This window comes from Spea bombifrons, chromosome 3 (genome assembly GCF_027358695.1).
Source record: "Spea bombifrons isolate aSpeBom1 chromosome 3, aSpeBom1.2.pri, whole genome shotgun sequence".
Taxonomy (NCBI): Eukaryota; Metazoa; Chordata; class Amphibia; order Anura; family Pelobatidae; genus Spea; species Spea bombifrons.
The window spans coordinates 43,599,506-43,619,961 of record NC_071089.1 but is presented as its reverse complement, the minus strand read 5'-3'; positions in this window follow the sequence as shown (position 1 = coordinate 43,619,961).

The following is a 20,456-nucleotide window of genomic DNA, read 5'->3' as shown; positions in this document are numbered from 1 at the left end:
AGCGATGTGCAAAGAAAAAGTGAAACTTCTCACATTTGCTTTTTGATAATTTCTACCCATTTTCCTACAAAGGCCTTTAGCAAAAGAAATGTGATTATGGGCATTATTTACAAGAAAATGCTTGAATGTAAGACGTGTTTTTTTTCAGAAACTCTTTTCAAATGCTCTGAAAAATACCCCTCATCTTATACTCGAGGTCATCTTACAAACAGACCTCCAATAGAGGTCTGACTATAAGACTAAGAGCCAGATCCTCCGCAGCGCTGTAGAGGACCTGGATCTTCCTCTCTGACAGCTGGTTAACATCAGCGCGATGCACGCAGACAACCTCTGCTGCTGCCCGGCACTTCCGCAGGGGCTTCTACGACATGACCTTCCTCCATTCTGTCATTGAAACTGCGGCGGAATTGCCGGGCAGCAGCAGAGGTTGTGCAGGCGCATCGAGCAGACGTCCACTGTCTCTCCCCACTAGACACCAGGGAATCTGGAGCACGGGGGGCAAGTCTGGAGATGCATCGATAAGTCTGAGGGGGCAGAGTGGCATATCCAGGGGGCAGAGTGGCATATAGGGGGGGGTATACGGCATAACTGGGGGGCAGGTTGGAAAATTAAAATAGGAAATAAAACTCATCATACCCCACAATTAATGAAATCCTCGCTCATACTGACTATTCTTCAAATGACATTACTGATAAAAATTCAGCAGATCACTTTTAGCCACAATGAGAAACTCAAATATGCTGAGATGCACTAAATCATGCATATGGCTGTGAACCAAACACAAAAGTACTCCCAATCACTGACATACACTTATGCATACATATCTTATAAATCAGAGATGAAATAATCACATACATATGAAAGTCTTGCTTCCTGACTACTGTTGACTGCTGCGTGCTTTCTCTTGAATTTCTCGTGCTTTCTCGTGACTTTGACTATTGTTTTGCCTGGCTTCTGCTTTCCTCTTGTCTACCATAAACCTCTGCCAACCCTGACCAGTGTTGGTGTGCCCATTTATCCTTGCTGTGCCCACTGGTTCATCATCTGTTTCGCCTGTTCCAGTTTTAGTTTGGCACCTAGAGGGTGTCCTTCTCTATTTTCTGCAGTGAGGATCTACTTCTGCAGACTGCCAGAGGGCTGCAATATGTAAGTATGCAATATGCAGTGAGTGTAAGTATCTATGTGTTAGCATGAGCGTGTATCTGTTAGCATAAGTGTGTGTAAAGGTGTGCTAGTGTGTCTGCTAGTTACCAGGGAGGGGGGGCTGGCCTTACCTGTCCCCTGGGCCCTCAGCCCTCCCATTGACACAGGAAGATGGCAAGACATAGATACAGGAACTGGCAGTCAGCAGTAGACTTGAAACTAGCAGACGTAAATAAGGTCAGGCTAGCTGAGGTCATACATGATCAGGCAGATATGCATTTTTAACTACATAATATGTACTTATCTCTTTCAAAATAACAGCTGAACTAGCCCCTGCTGCCAATATATATTAATATTAGATCCTGCTGCATATATATATTAATATTAGCCACTAGTGACAATATATATATATATATATTATATACATATACATATTACTAATCTTTAGGGATTCTTTCAGCTCAGGCAGAGTTCCATTGGATTGGCGCAAGGCAGATGTTGTGCCTATATTTAACAAGGGATCAAAATCTTAACTGGGCGATTACAGGCCAGTAAGCTTAACATCGGTAGTGGGGAAATTATTTGAAGGGTTGCTAAAGGTATACATTCAAGATCATATCTTGATCCATAATCCAATTAGTAGAAGTCAACATGGATTTGTGAAAGACCGGTCTTGTCAAACCAACCTATTACCATTCTATGAAGAAGTTAGTAAAAATATACACCTGGGTGTGGCTGTAGATGTGATTTATCTGGACTATGCTAAAGAATTTGATATGGTTCCACATAAAAGGCTACTCTACAAATTAACAGAAATAGGCTTAGGGGCAAATGTCTGTATGTGGATCGGAAATTGTCTAAAAGAATGCAGAGGGTTGTTGTGAATGGATGTTTCTCAGCCTGTATGAAGGTATTAAGTGGAGTGCCCCAGGGGTATGTCCTTGGTCCTCTTCTTTTTAATTTACTTATAAATGATCCCCCAAGCTGCATTGAGAGCCATGTCACAGTTTTTGCTGAGGACACAAAATTAGGCAGGGTAATTCAGACAAAGCTTGATGTTTCTTCTTTGCAGGAGTTGGGGACTGGGCGTGGCATATGAGGTTAAATATAGAGAAATGCAAGCTTATGCATTATGGTAAAAATAATAAAAATGCAACCTACTCTTTAAATGGAATATCCTTGGGGAAAACGACCAATGAGAAGGATTTAGGAATAACGGTTGACAACAGACTTGACAACATTGCGCAATGCCAGCAAGCAGATGCGAGGGCCAATAAGGTTTTGGCATGCGTAAAAGAGGTATCGATTCAAGGGGATATTATCTTGCATCTTTACAGGTCATTGGTAAGATCTCACCTTGAATACGCGGTACAATTCTGGGCACCAGTCCTTAAAAAGGACATTATGGAACTAGAAAAAGTGCAAAGGAGGGCTACAAAATTAATAAGGGGATTGGGAGATACTAGTTATGAAGAGAGACTAAAAAAGTTAAAATTATATACGCTAGAAAAACGGCGTCTCAGACAGGATATGATAACATTATATAAATTTAAGCAGGGCCAATATAACGAACTCTTCAGTGACCTGTTCATTAACAGAAAAGTACAAAGAACAAGAGGTCACCCTCCGAGACTGGAAGAGTGCAGATTTCATAGACGACAAAGGAAGGGATTCTTTATAGTAAGAACAATAAAGGTATGGAATTCACTGCCAAGGGAGGTGGTGTTATCAAATACACTAGATGCCTTAAAATGGGTCTGGATATTTTTTTTTAGAAAGGGCTATCAATAGAATAACATTAATATTTTAGAGCTTCTTGATCCAAGGAGAAATCCGATTGCCTCTTTTTTTTCCCCTGATGGCAGAATTCAAAGTAGCTTAATTAGGGGTTTTTTTTGCCTTCTTTTGGATCAAGTATAGGAAGGTTAAGTAGAAGGGTTGAACTTGATGGACTTAGTTCATAAGGTTGAAAAAAGACCTATGTAACTATATTAGACCCTGCTGCCAATATATTTTATACTGAAAGAATTGGCCCCTACGCAAGCATTTCCTTCGGCCCCGCACCATGCTCCCTAGCATGCAATCACGCTCTCCACTCTCGCACCAAAAAAAATATTTGCCACACTGACTGCAGATTAGGGGAAGACTGTGTCAGTGCAGTCTTCCCTCCTTCTGAAATACTGTGACATTGAGATGTCCTTTCCCCCGTAATAATCCCCAGAGTCCCTTTGTCCCCTCATTCACTAAACCACACCTCTTTTACTTACTCCCTGTAGTTCAGGTATAGATCAAATAAACACATAAAACAGCACTTGCATGTATAGATCAACTGAATAAGACATACAAACCCTATGTTTACAGGTAAATGTATGGAAACAGCATAGCTGATATGGATCAACAGAATAACACATTAACACATTAACACACAAACCCAGCTTTGCATGTATAGATAAATTGAAATTAACATGTGAACCCAGCATTGAAGGTATAGATCAAATAAACAGAATCAGACATACAAATCCTGTATTTGCAGGTATACAATAATAATGCATGGAAACATAGCAATGCAGGTATAGATCAACAGAACACACAAACCCAGCATTGCAGGTATAGATCTACTGGAAATCACATGTAAACTTGCCACTGAAGGTATAGATCTTATAAACAGCACATGGAAACAGCACTGCAGGTATTGATCAATTAGAATTCACATAAAAACTCAGCATTAAATGTATAGATAAAACCCACTAAATTATAGGCATAGATCACAGGTTGCACACACCCAAAGCTAGGCCAAGGCATCCACACTGCCCACATAGAACCTGACCAGCACCCAGATAACACACATAGGACATGCCGTCTTCATGTCCTATGTCCCCAAACAGTCGAGCATGAGTCAACTTTGTCCCCAAACAGCCTGGCCTGTGCCATCTTTGTCCCATGAACACCCTGCCGTTACTCACTAATTCAATCATTTATTCTCTCACTCATTCACACAAATTATTTACACATATTCATTAATGCGTTCTCACAAATTCATCAATTCTCTCACTCATTCACTCAATTAATCACATATTAATTCATATGCTCACTCATTCTCACTCTATTTCAATATTCTTACTACCCCCTCTCAGTAGCTACCCCCTCTCCCTCCTTCTCACTAGCTACCCCCTCTCCCCTTGTCACTATCTACCACCCCCCTTCTCACTATCTACCCTCTTCCCACCTTTGTAGTTAACTTACCTTGCAGAAGTCCTGTGGTGGGAGCTTGAGGCCTCTGTCTCGCTGCTCTGCTGCGGTGTGTGCTGCTTCACTGCTGAACGCCGGAATATGACGTCATATTCCGATGCTCAGCATTAAATGCTGGCACCGAGACCGAGCTAGAAGCCTCGTGGAGGAGAGTAAGGGTCGCTCAGTGCACAATTTTTTTTTAAAAAAAGTACTGCGTTTCAATTTCCCCGTCCCCTGGCGACACCACTGATTCCAGAACAATGCATTGAGGGACATGTGGTCACCCTAGCTAAGAGCCTGCTTGTATCGTGCGGTCCCAGGTTCAAGCGCTGTGCCAATATGGTTACCACCTTTAGCCAAGCTGTTTCCTGGAAATCATTGAACAATTGCTCCTTGTTGTGTGGTGCAAAGCAGGACAGAGGAAGGGATAGGCAGGACGGCGGGACAGAGACCCAAAATCGGCACTGTCCCACCTAAATCGGGACAGTTGAGGGGCATGCAGTACTGTGCAAAGGTTTGAGGCATGTGTGAAAAAATGTTCTCGACCTTGGCTTAATCCACAACCACTTGTCTTACGCTTTGGCTTCTTATTTTTATTTTATTTTTCAATAAATATTTTGACCAGTAACCTTTTGCCTTTGTTCAGATTCACTGGTACCCTGGCATTACGAAAGGGCCATGAATCCTGATGATACTGGTGCTCACCCTGTTCCTATGGTCTTTACTTGGTTAGATCAACAGGACCTCAGGCTGGACTATTTTGATGCTGCGGTACAAATGCTCCTTAACCGCAAGGTACATTTAGAACCACCACCTGCACGATCTATAGCTCTGAATCCTTCCGTTATTCCTGCACCGGCCATTGCAGCTGAACCACTGGTTTCTAAAAGGATGCGTGGGACTGCTCCCCTGCTCTAAATCTATGGAGTGGATCCCATCCTGTGCCATGGTTTCTTGAACCAGGTTGGCATATATCTTGAATAGGTGCCACAGGCTTTTTCAACTGAGATGGTTAAGGTTGGTTTCCTGATTTCGTCACTAACTGACAAAGCTCTAGCCTGGGCTAATCCTCTTTGGGAGGTGAATGGGCTGCTTGTGCAAAATTATGCAGAATTTGTGGCCTCTATAAAGTCTTTAATGTTCCGTTACCTCTGGTGCCAAAAATCTTATGTCCATTCGCCAGGGACATAGGACAGTCTATGATTATGCAATTGAGTTCTGTACCTGGGCAGCAGAGGTCTTGTGGAACAATAAAGCTCTAATGGCCGCTTTTTTACATGGTCTCAGCGATTTCATTAAGGTTGAAGTAACAGCCAGGGATCTCCCTACTGACCTCGAAGCCTTAATCATTTTCCTGACCCTGATCGATACACGGTTGAGAAGCCATCTTATAAGGTGGGTGCCAACTTTTTCACACCCACACGTTCCTCACTCTCCTCCCGAGCCTCCTGTTGACCTTCTACCGGAGGGTACCACAATATTGTGCCACCATCTGCATAACAGGTGTAAGCAACTGTCAGAGGCCCCAGGACCAACACACAGGAAGTAATTGACTGACAACCCGCCTATTACAGCACCCTCACACAAAATGAAGCAACCTGTCTGCCAAGTTAAACATAAGAAACCCTGTCAAACCAGCACCATATCAAATGGTGACAATCCAGGTATAACAGAACCAAACGGAAAGCAGATTCAATATCCATATTAGCCATGAGTTGGATACCAAGTTGTGCACAGAAGGCCTTCCAAAATCTACCTCAGTCTTAAATTATGATATTGGGAACCCTTTGTATCTTTAATAAAGACCCTAGCCAACTCTTTAGCAGATGGGAACTTTTTGAATTTTTATTCAGCAGAGCATCTTAGAAAACCATGAGGATAACCATGTTACCGTTGGACTGTGGAAGGTCGACTATGAAGACCATGACAAGGTGTGACCATGGCCTTTCACCATTGGGTTTAGGTTGGAGAAGGCCCACTGGAAGATGGCAGGATGATTAAGTCTGCGCGCAGACTGGACAGGCAGTAATAAAGCAACAATATATTTAAGTCCTGGCCACCAGTAGAAACAGGAAACTGACCAGAGAAGATGTTTTTTTCCCAGGATACCCTGCTGACTTAATGTTATGATAGGTAGAAAGTACCTTGGTACGGGGTTCACAGGTAAGAAACAGTACCATAACGGAGTTTCGGCTGGTGCATCTACTCGAGTGGCCCATATTCTCTCCCCGAGGGGAGATGTTATGATGGTACGTATGGTGGCCAGTACTTGGTCAGGGGGAATAATTGGACATAGAGGACTCTCCTCTCCTCCTTAGCTTTCAAGAACTGTCTAGACGGGGCATCAGCTTGGCCATTTTTGGTCCCTGTCAGGTACGTCACCACATAATTAAAGCAAGATAAAAAATAAGGTCCATGGGCCCTGCCTCGGAGTCAAGCCCTTAGCCTCGGACAGCCTTTGCAGGACTTGGGCTACACAATGGCTTCCGATAGAAATGGAATGGATCAGAACATCTTCTAGGTATACCATCACACATTGTTGGAGCATGTCCCAAAAGCCATAAAGAGGTATTCGTTCATAAACAGCTCCTAATGTTAAACATAGTTTTCTATTCGTGGGCCTCTGTCAGGACTTACCAGGAGCTAGAGCCCAGTTGCGGGAGATGGTGTACACCCTTGCAAAATAACACTGCTCAGAGTGACAGTATGGAGAGATCACGGGGGCAAAACAGGTACGCGGTACAGACAGGGGATATCCAGAAGCAGAGTCAAACGTAAGCAGAGGTCAGTGCCAGCAGACAGGGTTCACAAACGGTGTATCAAAGCAGAGGTCAAAGTCCAGAAAATCAGGCATATAATCACAGCACATCCAGAAGCAAAATCAACAACCAGATACAGGGCTGGAGGTGAGGCTGATCTTTTAAAACCTGATGACGAAGCCAGGTGAGAGAGGCGGGGTTCAGTCCATAACAGAACTAGGTGATAACACAGTGAGTTTAAGTCCAGCCAGGCCTCTTAAAGGGGCGGCCATGTCTTGCGGTCTGTGGGACTCTGGGTGATGCCTGACAGCCTCCTTAATCGTTACCAAATTATACGCCCCTGGCAGATTGAGGTTAGTAAACATCTTGGACCCTTTCAAGCTTGGTAAGAGGCGGAATCGGGTTGGTGTTTTTAACCGTGATACAATTGAGCCCCCTGTAATCAATACAGGGTCTCAGTTATCACACCCTGATAAAACAGGAGGACTTACGGATGAACCCATCTGCAACATACTCCTCAACCGAAAGAAGCTGCATGGGCGCCACACTCTAGGTGCCAAGACTAGGAGGCGTGAGAAGTGAGGGAGGCATGTGTTGGCTTGAAAAGCTTGGGGCTAAGCAGATAGGAGGCCTCCGCAGGCAGTCTCTGAAGGATGGTCTCTTACAGATTTGGAAGTCAATAAGGATGCAATATGAAACCAGTTCCTCCAAGTTTCTGGGGAGGTCTGCAATCTCAACTTTAACTGTGTTTCAGAGCCCATTAAAGGAAGCAGCTACGAGAGCCTCATTATTCCAACCAACCTCAGCGGCCAGGATACAAAACTGTATGGCGTAATCCGAACGCTTGTACCCTGCCTAATGACATTAGTTGTTTGGCAGCCGAAGTGAAGCGAGCTGATACATTAAATACCCTTTTAAAGGACGTAACATGCATGTGCCATTTACATGTGTTGGGTTTTTTTTATCTATACCTGAACTACCTGGAGTAAGTAAAAGAGGGGTATGGCTTAGTGAATGAGGGGACAAAGGGACTCTGGGGATGATTACAGGGGAGAGGGCCTCTCAATGTCATGGTAAGGTCAGAAAGAGGGAAGACTGCACTGACTCTCACAGTCTTCCCCTAATCTATGGTCAGTGTGGCAAATATTTTAATTTGGTGTGGTAGTGGAGGGATTGCACGCTAGGGGTACAATTTTTTCAATATAAAATATATTGACAGCAGGAGCTAATACTAATATATATATTGGCAGCAGGGACTTATATTAATATATATTGGCATCAGGGGCTAATATCAATATATATCGGCAGCAAGGTCTATTATTAATATATATTGGCAGCAGGTTCTAATATTAAAGAATGAACAATAACGGCCAGTTCAGCTGTTATTTTGACATCATATTTCTATCACGGTCTTTACTTCAAAGAGATAAGTACATATTCAATAGCCTGAATGGGCTGACTGTGGGCTGGATAATGGGCTGGTCGAAAGGACCGTAGCTGTGGTAACTCTGGCAGGCTGTTAATTAGCCTTCAGCTGAGTAACTCTGGTAGTAAGCAGAAAAGAAGCAAGGCCATCACAGTTCTCCAAGAAAGCAATGCACACACACTTGGCCATCCACATGATGTAAAATAAATTGTGATTCATCAGACCAGGCTTCTTCCACTATTCTTATACTCACGTGTCCATTGTAGGTGCTTTCAGCAGTGGACAGGGGTCTGCATGGGCACCCTGATTGGTCTGCGATTATGCAGCCCCTTACGCAACAAACTGAGATGCAGTGTGTGTTATGAAACCAGCATTAACTTTTTCAGCAATTTAAGCTGCAGTAGCTCGTCTGTTTGATTTGACCACATGGGTCAGCCTTCACCCCATGTGCATCAATGAGCCTGGGCCGCCCATGACCCTGCCACTTGTTCACCACTTTTCCTTCCTTGGACCATTTTTGATAGGTACTGACCACTTCAGACTGGGAGCAACGAACAAGAGCTGCTGTTGTATAGTCATCACAATTTGGCCCTTGTCAAAGTCGCTCAGATGCTTACACTTGCCCATTTTTCCTGTTTCTTTAAGGATGAAATGTTTACTTGTTCTTTCTTTTCTCCCTGCCTATCCACTGTTTAATTATTGTATAATTTTTGATCCCCTTTCTCAGTAGGTCCCTTTTTTCTTTACCTCACCTCTGCTCCTATTTACCCTTATCTCTCCCTTTTTCCTTTACACCTCCCTTTTCTCTCTACCTCTCCCCCTTCTCTTTATCTCACCCCTCCTCCTTCTCTTTACCACCCCTCTTTTTATTAGCACTTCCCCTTATCCCATCTCTCCCTTTTCTTTTTATCTCCCTTCTCTCTCTCTATCTCTCCTCCTCTTTATCTCTATCTCACCCCTTTGTCATCATCACTTTTCTCTCTAATTATTGTTTTCCTTATTTTCCTTTCTTGCCATTTTTGCAACTTTTCCCTATCTCTCTTCTTTTTCATTATCCCTTTTCTCCCTACTTCTCTCTATCTCTTTTCTTTTTTATCCTTCTCATTATCTCTCCCCTAAATCTTTTTATCTCCCCATTTCTCTCTATCACTCACCTTTCTTACTATCTATCTATCTATCTATCTATCTATCTATCTATCTATCTATCTATCTATCTATCTATCTATCTATCTATCTATCCATCCTTAGTTCCAGTGAAGGGTAATGTTAATACTACAGCATACAAATACATTTTAGACAATTGTATGCTTCCAACTTTATGGCACCAGTTTGGGGAAGGCTCTTTCCTGGCTGTGCCCCATGTGAACAAAGCAAAGTTCATACAAATACATGGTTGGTGAGTTTGGTGTGGCAGAAATTGAATAGTCTGCACAGAACCACCATTGAACATCTCTGGGATGAATTGGAATGCCGGTTGCAAGAAGGGCCTTCTTGTCTGACCTTATTGGCTGAATGAGCACAAATTGCCACAGGCACATTCCAAAATCTTGTGGAATCCTTCCCAGAACAGTGGGGGCTGTTATAGTCACAAAGGTCTGAGTCCATATTAATGCCCAAAGTTTTGGAATGAAATGTACAACGTCATATAGATGCCTGACTCCTTGCTTGGAATCCATGCAGCTCTGTTTAAACAGAAAAGCAAACAAGACTCCTACAAGCCAACCTTTTTTCTTTTCTTTTTCTTAATTCCCAAAACTTTACTCTACTCACCATAAAAAGAAAACACAGCATTCAAGTTAGTTACAGCAGAGAAGTTTAGTAGAATGCCTTTGTGGCAGTTAACTTCACACTTGCTAGTTTTTCACGTTGAAGTTTTGCACTTGTCAGGATCACCAAGGCTCAGTATTCACCTTGCAGCTCTGTTTAAATAGAAACGCAAGCAATGCTCCTTTATATGAAGAGATCTGCTTTCATGTATTTAAATTAATCTAATCTAATCTTGTTGATGAACCTGTATGAAATTTGGATATTTCCCTAAATAAATGAATTTTGTAACTTTATATCAATCACTTGTATACTATGTAATCACATACCCTAAATGTGAACAATCATGGAGTTCTAATCACATTCTTTGATAATCACGAATGAGCAATAATGTATTTGATTTGTGATGATTAACTTACTATATACAATATTGAATATGTATGCTCCAGTTCTGTGTCGTCAATTTAATTTTGTAACTATATAATGGTGGATCCGGGTTACTACACCTTTGGACTTTTGTGTATACTTACTGGGATAATGATGTATAAAGCTATACCAACAGATCATTTTTTTGTCAACCTATTTGGTAACAAACGTGATGTCATGATATAGTGGTATATGTGGTATATGGCACTGGCTGCCCAAAGCAATGGTGGATGAAAAGATACATACTTAAAGGTAAATGGATATAAATGTCCCCTATGGGTGATTTCAGATTGAGCCATCCCTTGAGAAACATTAGGGGACCTCACACAAGTATTGAGTATATGCTGTTAGCATGTGTTGAATGCATCTGACTGTATGGTGTTAGGGTAAGTGGGTATGTAAGTTTTTGATGTTAATATGTATGTGTGGGTGGGTGTTATCATCAATCGGTGTGTCAGCATATGGTGTTAGAATGTTTATGTATGGTAGTGTATGGTGTTAACATGAATGTGTATGTTTGTAGCCGATATCAAAACATGTGTGTGGGGGTGTTAGTGTTTAAGCCGTGAATGTGTATGCATCAGCATATAGTGCCAGAGTGCCAGATGTGAGCCTAGGGTTAGTGGTTCTAGGAAGAAGAGCGCGATAGCGTGTATGTGTGGGTGTGGAGTGTAGAAATATTGAACTTAGGCACCACCAACCCAATGCTCATCCCTGACTATGAGCCTTTCTGTCCATGTTTAAGGAATCAAAGATCTAGAATATTTTAGTTGGATGATTTAGAACACATCCAAACAATGCATATTTTCAGGTAGATGTTTTAGAAAGGTGCTGATTGACACATCTTTGGTTAACTTAAGAACCAAAGCTCCACTAAATTGTAAGCTTGTCTGAACAAGGACCTCTTCATTTTTTGTTTCTGTTGTTATGCACTACTTGTTCTATCCTGCCCATCCATTATACAGCGTTGTGGAATATGATGGTGCTATATAAATCAATAAATAATACCAAAGAAATTGTAAAATTATACTTATACATCATATTTTTACCTTCCAAATAAAAATATATATTGTACCTTTTTAAACAATAAACTATCCTTGAATTAAATACTAAACAATGAAAACATTTAATATCTATTTAAAGAAATACTAATCTGTTCTGCCCTTCAGCATAATATTAGTCAGCAAGTTTTTTACACATATGCCTTTTTTAAAGATAACCTCAGGGCACTATTGTCTTAAAGATATTCCTATATATACTGCATGCACCATTATCTTTAAAAAAATAGACTTGATGTCAATGTTCCTACACTGAGATGACAAGGAATATTGCAGTGGGAACTATTGTTTATTTATGTTGGCATGATTAAATTTTATAACAACGCATTGTAACATAGCACATATTATTTCCTATTAATGAAACTGTTATTCCAAAACAGAAATTGCTCACTTCAATGTATTGCTTACTTTCTCTCTGATATTGTTTTCCTTTATTCAATTCATACGTTTTTTTTTAGCTTTCCTAACTGTAAGGGAAGACTTATATAGCAAGGCAAGCTGATGTTGCCTCCACTCCATCTTGTAAAAAACTTTCAGCTTAAGCTGAGATGGCTCAAACATCTCATCTCTTTCAGTTATGTTACTTTCAACCATCTGCACATTGTGGCAACTTCCATTTTCTTTCCAGTACATTCCACTATGCTGCTACAGGGCCCACTGTGCCAAGCTTTTGGGTTCGACATTTAAAGCACAAGTTCTCATTCTCCTCCTAACTGTTCCTATGCTATCCTGATTAATGTTTGAGGAGGTAGTGAGTCATTCTATATAAAAGAAAAGCCTCAAATAAACAACATTTCAGTTATAATGATCTGAACATTTCCTGTAACATGGAAAATCACACACAAAATGGATAAATAAAAACATACATATATTACTCTTTTATGCTTTCTCTGTTGGACCAGCAGCAGGTAAACTGCCATTTATGCAGCAGGGTTGGCTCAGCAGGCCCTGTACAAACCAAATTAGACACAGGAAAAGTTGTGATCCTGTCAGGGTCCATCCAGGCTGCGGAGCGTATGTTTTTCCCTGCCTTGCCTCAGTTCCCATGTTTTGCTGTGGTCCACTCCTGGATTTCCGTAAGCTCTGTCCTGAACCTCTGATTCTTTGAATCCAGTCCGCTCTTTGCTTCAGCTCCTGTTTCCTTTATAAGGTGTATCCCACCCGTTTGTTCTGTTTGTCTCAGTCTGTAGTCTAAAGGTTTGTCCTTCTTGGTTCTGTGTTTGGATTCAATGTTTAGTTTATCAGTACTTTCGTATGCAGGGCTTAGCATTAGGACCCACCGTCATTGGAGTACTTTGGCGTAGTGGTGGGCTAAGCATACTATGGCCATATGATGTGACGGAATCTCCAATTGTTATCTCATAGTCTTAGGCTAGTTCCTGTATTCATGTTTGTCTGTCTCTTATGTACCTTTACCCTCCTTCCCTGAATCATCTGAGGATTCTGGTTCCTCTCTCCTCTCCCCATGTCCCAGTTAAGATGTCCTATCCTTGCTTAAAGGAGAAGCGTCCGAGGATTCCGGCTCCTCACTCCTTCCCCTGTGTTCCCTGCCTTGTTCCCTGTCCTTTGTTGTGCCCTGTATCATGTATGTCTTGTCTGGTTTTGTTCCTTGCTCGGTCTCCCTGTTCCTTGCTCTGTCCTCCTTGCTTGCTACGTTTCTGTTGATACTCTGCTTAGCTTCCATACTCCCAGCCTGCAGCACCTTGTCATGATTCTAGTGCTATGTCTCATGCCTGCTCCAGGGAGCCTGTAGGATATTTCCAAGCTTTACTCGTTTTGTCAGATCCAGGTTTAGTTTGGATTTCCACATCCAGCCAAGTTCAGTTCTGCCTTGTTCTGGACATCATCAGCTGCTATGTCAGGGTGCTGATATGTGGCTGCACAACCCTAGATGCCCACCTGGGAGAGTGCAGTCACCCTGCACCAGGCCCTGTCCTGACTCCGCTACTGCATTCTTAACTCCTGAACACAATCTTTGGGTGTGCTGGGTTATTAAAGTCGTCTGTATAGACCCATTCCCTGACAGATCCTCTGTATGCCTACTATGTGCATAATGTATGGCTGCTTCATTTTTTCTGTCTCTTATACTCAGGAAGTCAGTATGTTTTTACTTAAGTATGTACTTACACATTATGCCAGAGTAGAGGTCTCTTTTTATCTTAATGGATTGCCATTTCCAGATACCCACTTGCACCATCCATATTCATTTCTATACACTTCCTCAGACACCACAATATGATTCCTAGGGTTTTTCGTTTTACAATAAAATAGATTCTTAGATAGATAGCTGACCAGTCTAGGTCTATCATGGAATCATACATCCAAGGACAGTCTACGTACTTAATCTACATCTATTAATCTTAACTCTGATAAAGCAGAATTATTTCCATGAGTCATACAAGAAATGCTCTAAATGAGCATGAGTTAATGTCAGTCATTCTCCATTTCATAATCTTCAGGTGAGGTCAGGTCATGGTGAGTGAGCCGGGCAAGATGGCCACTTAATAAAGGGGCCACTTAAGAAAGGAGCTCTAACATAATGCCCTAAGACAGGGCTCGACAAATCCCAGGCGCCAGGTCGCCATGGCGACACAGAATTTTGTCCTGGCGCCTAGGTTTTGTCAGCCTCTTACATCCAGAAAAAATTGTGGATGTAAGAGGCTGAGTCACCACACGGGGGCGCTGCTGCTGCTGTCTGCCCAGGAGTCTGGGCAGACAGCACAGCCACTCAGAGCCTGCCCCCGAGCCTGAGATCACTCCCACGGAGTGATCCTGTAGGCTGAAAACGCGGTTGCTGCAAAACCAGCAATCGTGTTTTCAGCTGCCACAGGCAGCTTCAGGGAAGGGGGTTGTGTGTTGATTGGGTCCCAGGCAGACCAGCAACAGCAAAAACGAGCCCCCACAAGCCCTTTGATGATTCCTGTAGGCATGGAAGCCTACAGCAGTCATCAAAGAGACTCCCCCCTGCAATGGCTGGTCTATAGACCAGCAATTGAGTCCCAGCTGCCAGAGGCAGCTTCAGGGACAGGGGAGAGGGTTCTTCGGTCTCCACATGAGTGTGGAGACCAGCCCCAACACCTCCCCTGCTGCCTGATCGCTCCCTGAGAGCGACAGTGCAGTGTTAACCCCTTCAATGCCACAATTGTGTACGACACATTCGTGGCATTGCAGGGGTTAACATTTGTCCCCACAAACTTGTGGGGACTAAATATCAGTCAATGCTGTGCTCCAATGGAACATCAGCATCGTAAGAGTTAAAAAAACAGAACAAAACAAACAGCACTGACCTGAAAGTCCAGGGTGCTTCCAGGTCAAACGCTGTGAGTTTAGTAAGTGGGCCGGTGATGATCAGATCACTCCTGACCAACTGTTAGTTTTAAAAAATCCTGGCTCCTAACTTTTTTACCTGGCGCCTAGATTCACAACAAATTTGTCAAGCCCTGCCCTAAGAGATACGGGCAAACATCAAACAGGACATGCAAGAAATATCAACAACTATTACATGTTAGCTGCAGGAAATAGGACAGTGCACAACACTGAAAATATCACACAAAGAGCAATACTATAATAATAATAATAATTATATTTAATTTATATAGCGCCAACAGTTTACATGGCGCTTAATACAATACATAAATTCAAGGGGTATGACAAGACGAGAATTGACACACTAAGACAAATCGATACAGGTGGAGAGAGCCCTGCTCGCAAGCTTACAATCTTGAGGGAATGGGGTGACAAACATAAGGCACAGAGAAAGGGTGAGAGGTAGTGTGGTGGAAGTTCTAGCAGCTAGGATGGTATGCTTCTCTGAAGAAGTGGGTTTTGAGAGGGAGGGTGAACGCTGAAGGTTCCTTGGGAGTAGATTCCAGAGATATGGGGCAGCTCGAGTGAAATCTTTTAGCAAAGTATGCAGGTTTGCTTGGGCTTCAGTTGATTGTGGGGAATATGAAGGTGGGTATTGCAGGCTTTGAGGGCTTTTAGCAAAGTATGCAGGTTTTCTTGGGCTTCAGTTCAGAATCAAAGGCATATCAGAGGAGAGACCTGTGGATCTGGCAAGGTATGTGCAGGAATTATTTTGGGTCCTATTAAGGGAAACGCTTTCAGAGGAAACATAGAAAGGAACATAGATCCTTTCATAGAGGAAGTTTGAGGATGATCCAGGATCGTCTCCCAGACCAACGTAGCTGTATGGGGTACAGGAGAGGCTGGTCTAGAGGCAATAGTGGGACATTCTTCCAATGTTTCATAATCCTCATCCAGAAACTCCAGCTCAGATCCGGACATAGACGGACCAGCCACCATTCTTTAAAGGCGCTTTGCCCTTGAGTGACACGTCCCCTTCTGCCCATTGACGTTTACAGGGGCAATCCTCAGTGGACGTGTGGTGAGACCCCTCGGAGTCAGAAACATCAGACCATAGGGACCCAGGGCGAGGCAAAGGGACAAGCTTTGAGTCATGCCTGTAGGGCAGCGGGCATAGGCTGTTCAGAATCAGACATGTTTATCTTGAATAAATCTGCATGAAAGAAGAAAAGTCAGGAGGGTATATGGGTGTCACCCGTAGGCACCAATGGGGGTCATCCAGAGGGCCAGTTTGTAGGCCAAAGGCCAAACCCAAGTTCTAGGGGGTCACCCTAGGGGCGCTGTAACTAGACGCCAGACAGAGATAAAACTCTAAGTCACATAGAAATAAATATCATATAAGGTATACAATTTTAAAAAAAGTGATGGGACACCAGTTTTATTTTTTTTTTAATATATATACTTTATAGCTTTGCTAAACAGAGGGGGTCATCCTCAAATCAGCAAAAGAAGGAGTCACCCTCAGTGAAGTGAAAAAGGGGGTCACCCTCAATGGAATGAAGGAGGGGGTCACCCTCTACAAAAAACGGAGATCGCAGGCTCCGCCCCGTTAAGTTATGTGGCCCTGCTAGGGGAGACAGGGCCATAGAGGACACGTGAGGGGGGGAGCGGAGAGCAAGCAGCCGAACCTGCTGACGAAACTGCAAGGCGCGCACATGAGTTTCTCAGAAACTGCCCGCGGAGGAAAAACCATCCCAGGTAGAAGTAGGAGCACGAGGCTCACACACCGCGCTGCCCCTAACCGAGGATGCAGAGTAATGAGAATTGAAAGAGTGAAAGGAAAAGGGTGTGTGGGTGCCACAGAAGCAGCAAGAACAACCGACAAGGACGGATAGCGAACCGTCCTTGCCGCGAACGGGCAAGGAGAAACGAAAAAAAGGGCATCTTCCCAAAGGACCCCTGTGGTGATTCATGGCCTAACTGATAAGGACCCTGAGTTATAGGAATTCCATTCCTATCTTAAGTGGAGGGGTTTCCATCACCTTTACTCCACCATAACTTATTGGCACATCAAAGATGGGACCCAATTCTTGGGGAAGGTGTCATATAATTGGTCTTGTGGTCAGAGGGGTGTTTTCTTGAAACAAAGTCTGATTTAGGGGCAATGTAACGACCTCAAAGCAGAACTCCATGATATTCTGTGATCAGAACAACATCTAGAAACCGTCTGGACTTAAGGAGTTCCCATAGGCCTACTTTTTGGAGAAACTCGTGAGTGAGGGTCCTGTGTTTAAGTCCCATTGTTTTTAAGAACTGTTTGCTGTTTTATTTTTATTTTGTATGTCTTGTTTTTTGTAATTCTGGCACAGTGTAATCTTTGTCTTTTTGTTATTAAAATATTCATAACCCAAGTCTGTCTTTGGGCTCTAGTATTGATATCCATGAACCCTAAGAGAGGATAACACGTTACCATATTGTTATTAGACTTGCGCATTCGTCTTCCGGCGAACATGAAAACGAGCACGAAGAGGCCGTTTTTTTGTTCGTTCCGAAGACACGCCGAAGAGAATACAGTGCCGGCAAAACGTAGGAGAAGACGAAGACTCACAACCACGAAGAATCGAAGATTCTTCGTGATCGTCTTCGTTTTTGCCGCGCAGCCGCCAAAATTTCAAACAGGAGTGAGCTGATCTCGTCTGTCCAATCAGCTCACTCTTGTGACGTCACGCTAAGGGTCTCGTCCAATGCCTGTGTTGCTGTTTTTTGAATTCTGAAGGCACCGTTATAAGACCAGAGCTTGCCTGAGAGATCCATTCATTTTTCGCTGTGACTGCTTTGGCAACACTGCTGTGCTGCATCCGAGCGTTACAGAGAGAGATTGTTTTGTTCTGTGTGAGACTGGTAAGCCTTAGCCTGCCATTTCTCACAGTGTACTTCATCCTCACTTCAGTGCTACTTAATATAATTAATAATAATAATTTGATTAATTTAATTTTTTTTAAATTTAATTTGTCATCAACTGTACTGTAAGTGTTGAGTTGACAGTGCACCCAGTGCCTCAGTGGCACTGGGGTGCCCTTGCCCTGGGCTGGCACTAGTGCCTATTGCCTGTCCTGCTTAAATAAATTAAATAGAATTTATAAATAATAATTTAATAGAATCTATAATTTAATAGTTCATTATTATATATATATATTTGTCAGTCATATATATATATATATATACTATAGTATACTAGTGTAGAGTGTACTGTAGACATTCATCTACTAGTGTCTAATTTAAAATCAGTAATATTAATTAATATAATTAATAATTGAATTAATTATAAAATTATATATATATTTGTCAGTTATAGTTAGTAATAGTATACTAGTGTAGAGTGTACTGTAGACATTCAAGACATCTAAAATCAGTAATATCAATAATTCTATAATTCTTTCTTGTCTTAATAGTTAATTAATTTAGCTATAAATAAAAGTAATAATATTAATTAACTACTACTTAATAAGCTTCAAGCTACTAGCTGTAGTACTAAAATAATTCTAATCTTAATCTATAATATATTATAAATAATATATAACAATATAAATTCTAATTCATAATCTATAATATAAATAATTCTAATTCTAAATTCTAATTCATAATCTATATTCTTCTATCTATAATACATAATATATAAGTAAATTATTTCTAATCTATTAATATTATATAACTTAATATTAATTAATAAATCATATACTGAATCTGATTTAACCTCACTTTAGCTTTTAGTGGGTTTGAGAGTGTGTGCCTAGAGGTAGACTTATAGTAAGGAAATATAGCTTTAGGCTAGCATAGTAGTAGGCTAAGCTCTTAGGCCCGTGTAAATTCAAATTAAAAATAAAATACTGCTAGTTATTAAATAGTTAATCTTGAGTTAATAATTTAAATAACTTTAGCACTTTGGCAGATTGCACACAACAGCACAGTGCAGTAGTGCATAGTTTTACTTTTTAAGCAGTAGCACTGAAGAGAACTTCCTCTAATTTTTTTGTCTTTCATTCGTTTTTCCTTTTTTTTATTTTTATTTTTTTTTATAGTTTTTTAAACACTACACTACACTACACTACACACACAACACAAAATTTGAAATGGATCCTCCTTTTGGGACTAAGGAGGGACAAGCTCCATCTACCACCACCACCACCACCACCACCACCAGCACCACCACCACCACCACCACCACCAGCACCACCACCAGTTCTAAGATGCAGCCTTTGCATCAGTCTAGTCGGCCAAGTAGGCCAAGCTCTCGCTTATCATTTGGGGAAGCATTGCTTGAAGGATCATCAAGTAAAGGAAAGGCACCAAAAGCAGGCAGTAGTAGTGCGGCTAGGCCCACAAGCTCTATGGTTTTTTACGGAAAGCCTAAAGCACCAGAAGCACGTTCAAAGTTAAAGGGTAGCACAAGTAGTACCAGCCCAGTGACTAAAAAGAAGTGCCTTTTGCCCCAAGCAGCATCTTCCCCATCCACAAGCAGCATGCAAGGTACCAAGCAGAGCCAAATTAGCAGCAAGACTCAGAGGGGTCCCAAACCAAAGCGATCTCATTCCTTTGTAGGGAAAACCACCACCACCACCACCACCCCCACCTCTACCGCCTCTACCACCACTAGTGCTGCACCTACTGTTCCCACTGGTACCGCCACGCCATGTCCTCCTAGTACCTCTAGCAAGCCACCAAGTCCTTACAAAATTTTTGTAAAGACAGTTAGAGAGAGGGCTACACATAGTGGAACTCCACCTAGCGAGGTAGCAGAGGAGCCTGAGACTGAGAGGCCAAGTGCAGAGTCTATTCTTCCTGCTCGCACTACTACTAGTCACGAGTCTCACGACGATATCAGTCTTAGCTCCAGCCTAGCAGGAATTCCATTCGATCTGGCTAATGAAGAGCTAGACTATGAGCCAGAGGAAGTAGAGGAGATGAGTGGTCAGGAATCAGATTCCTCAGGGAGCAGTGTCCAAATGACTAGTGCACAATTTTCCCCTGAGCCTCCACCTTCTCCGCTACGATCATCACCATCACCACCACCACCAGCAGCGGCAGCAAAACCTAGAAAATCTAAAGCAATTAGCAGTCCCACTATGGCCAGTACTGTTACCACCAGTCCCACCACCACTAGTTCTGCCTCTGTTCATCCACCCCGAGCAGTAGGAGCAGCACCCAAGGCACACTCCAAGGCTATGCGCGCCCCAATTTGGGAGCACTTTGAAAATGTTGAAGAAGGGCACTATGGAAAGTGCAAACATTGTGGGAAGCTAATAAGCAGAGGGAAAGTGTCTGGCCATTTTACCAGTGCTAGCA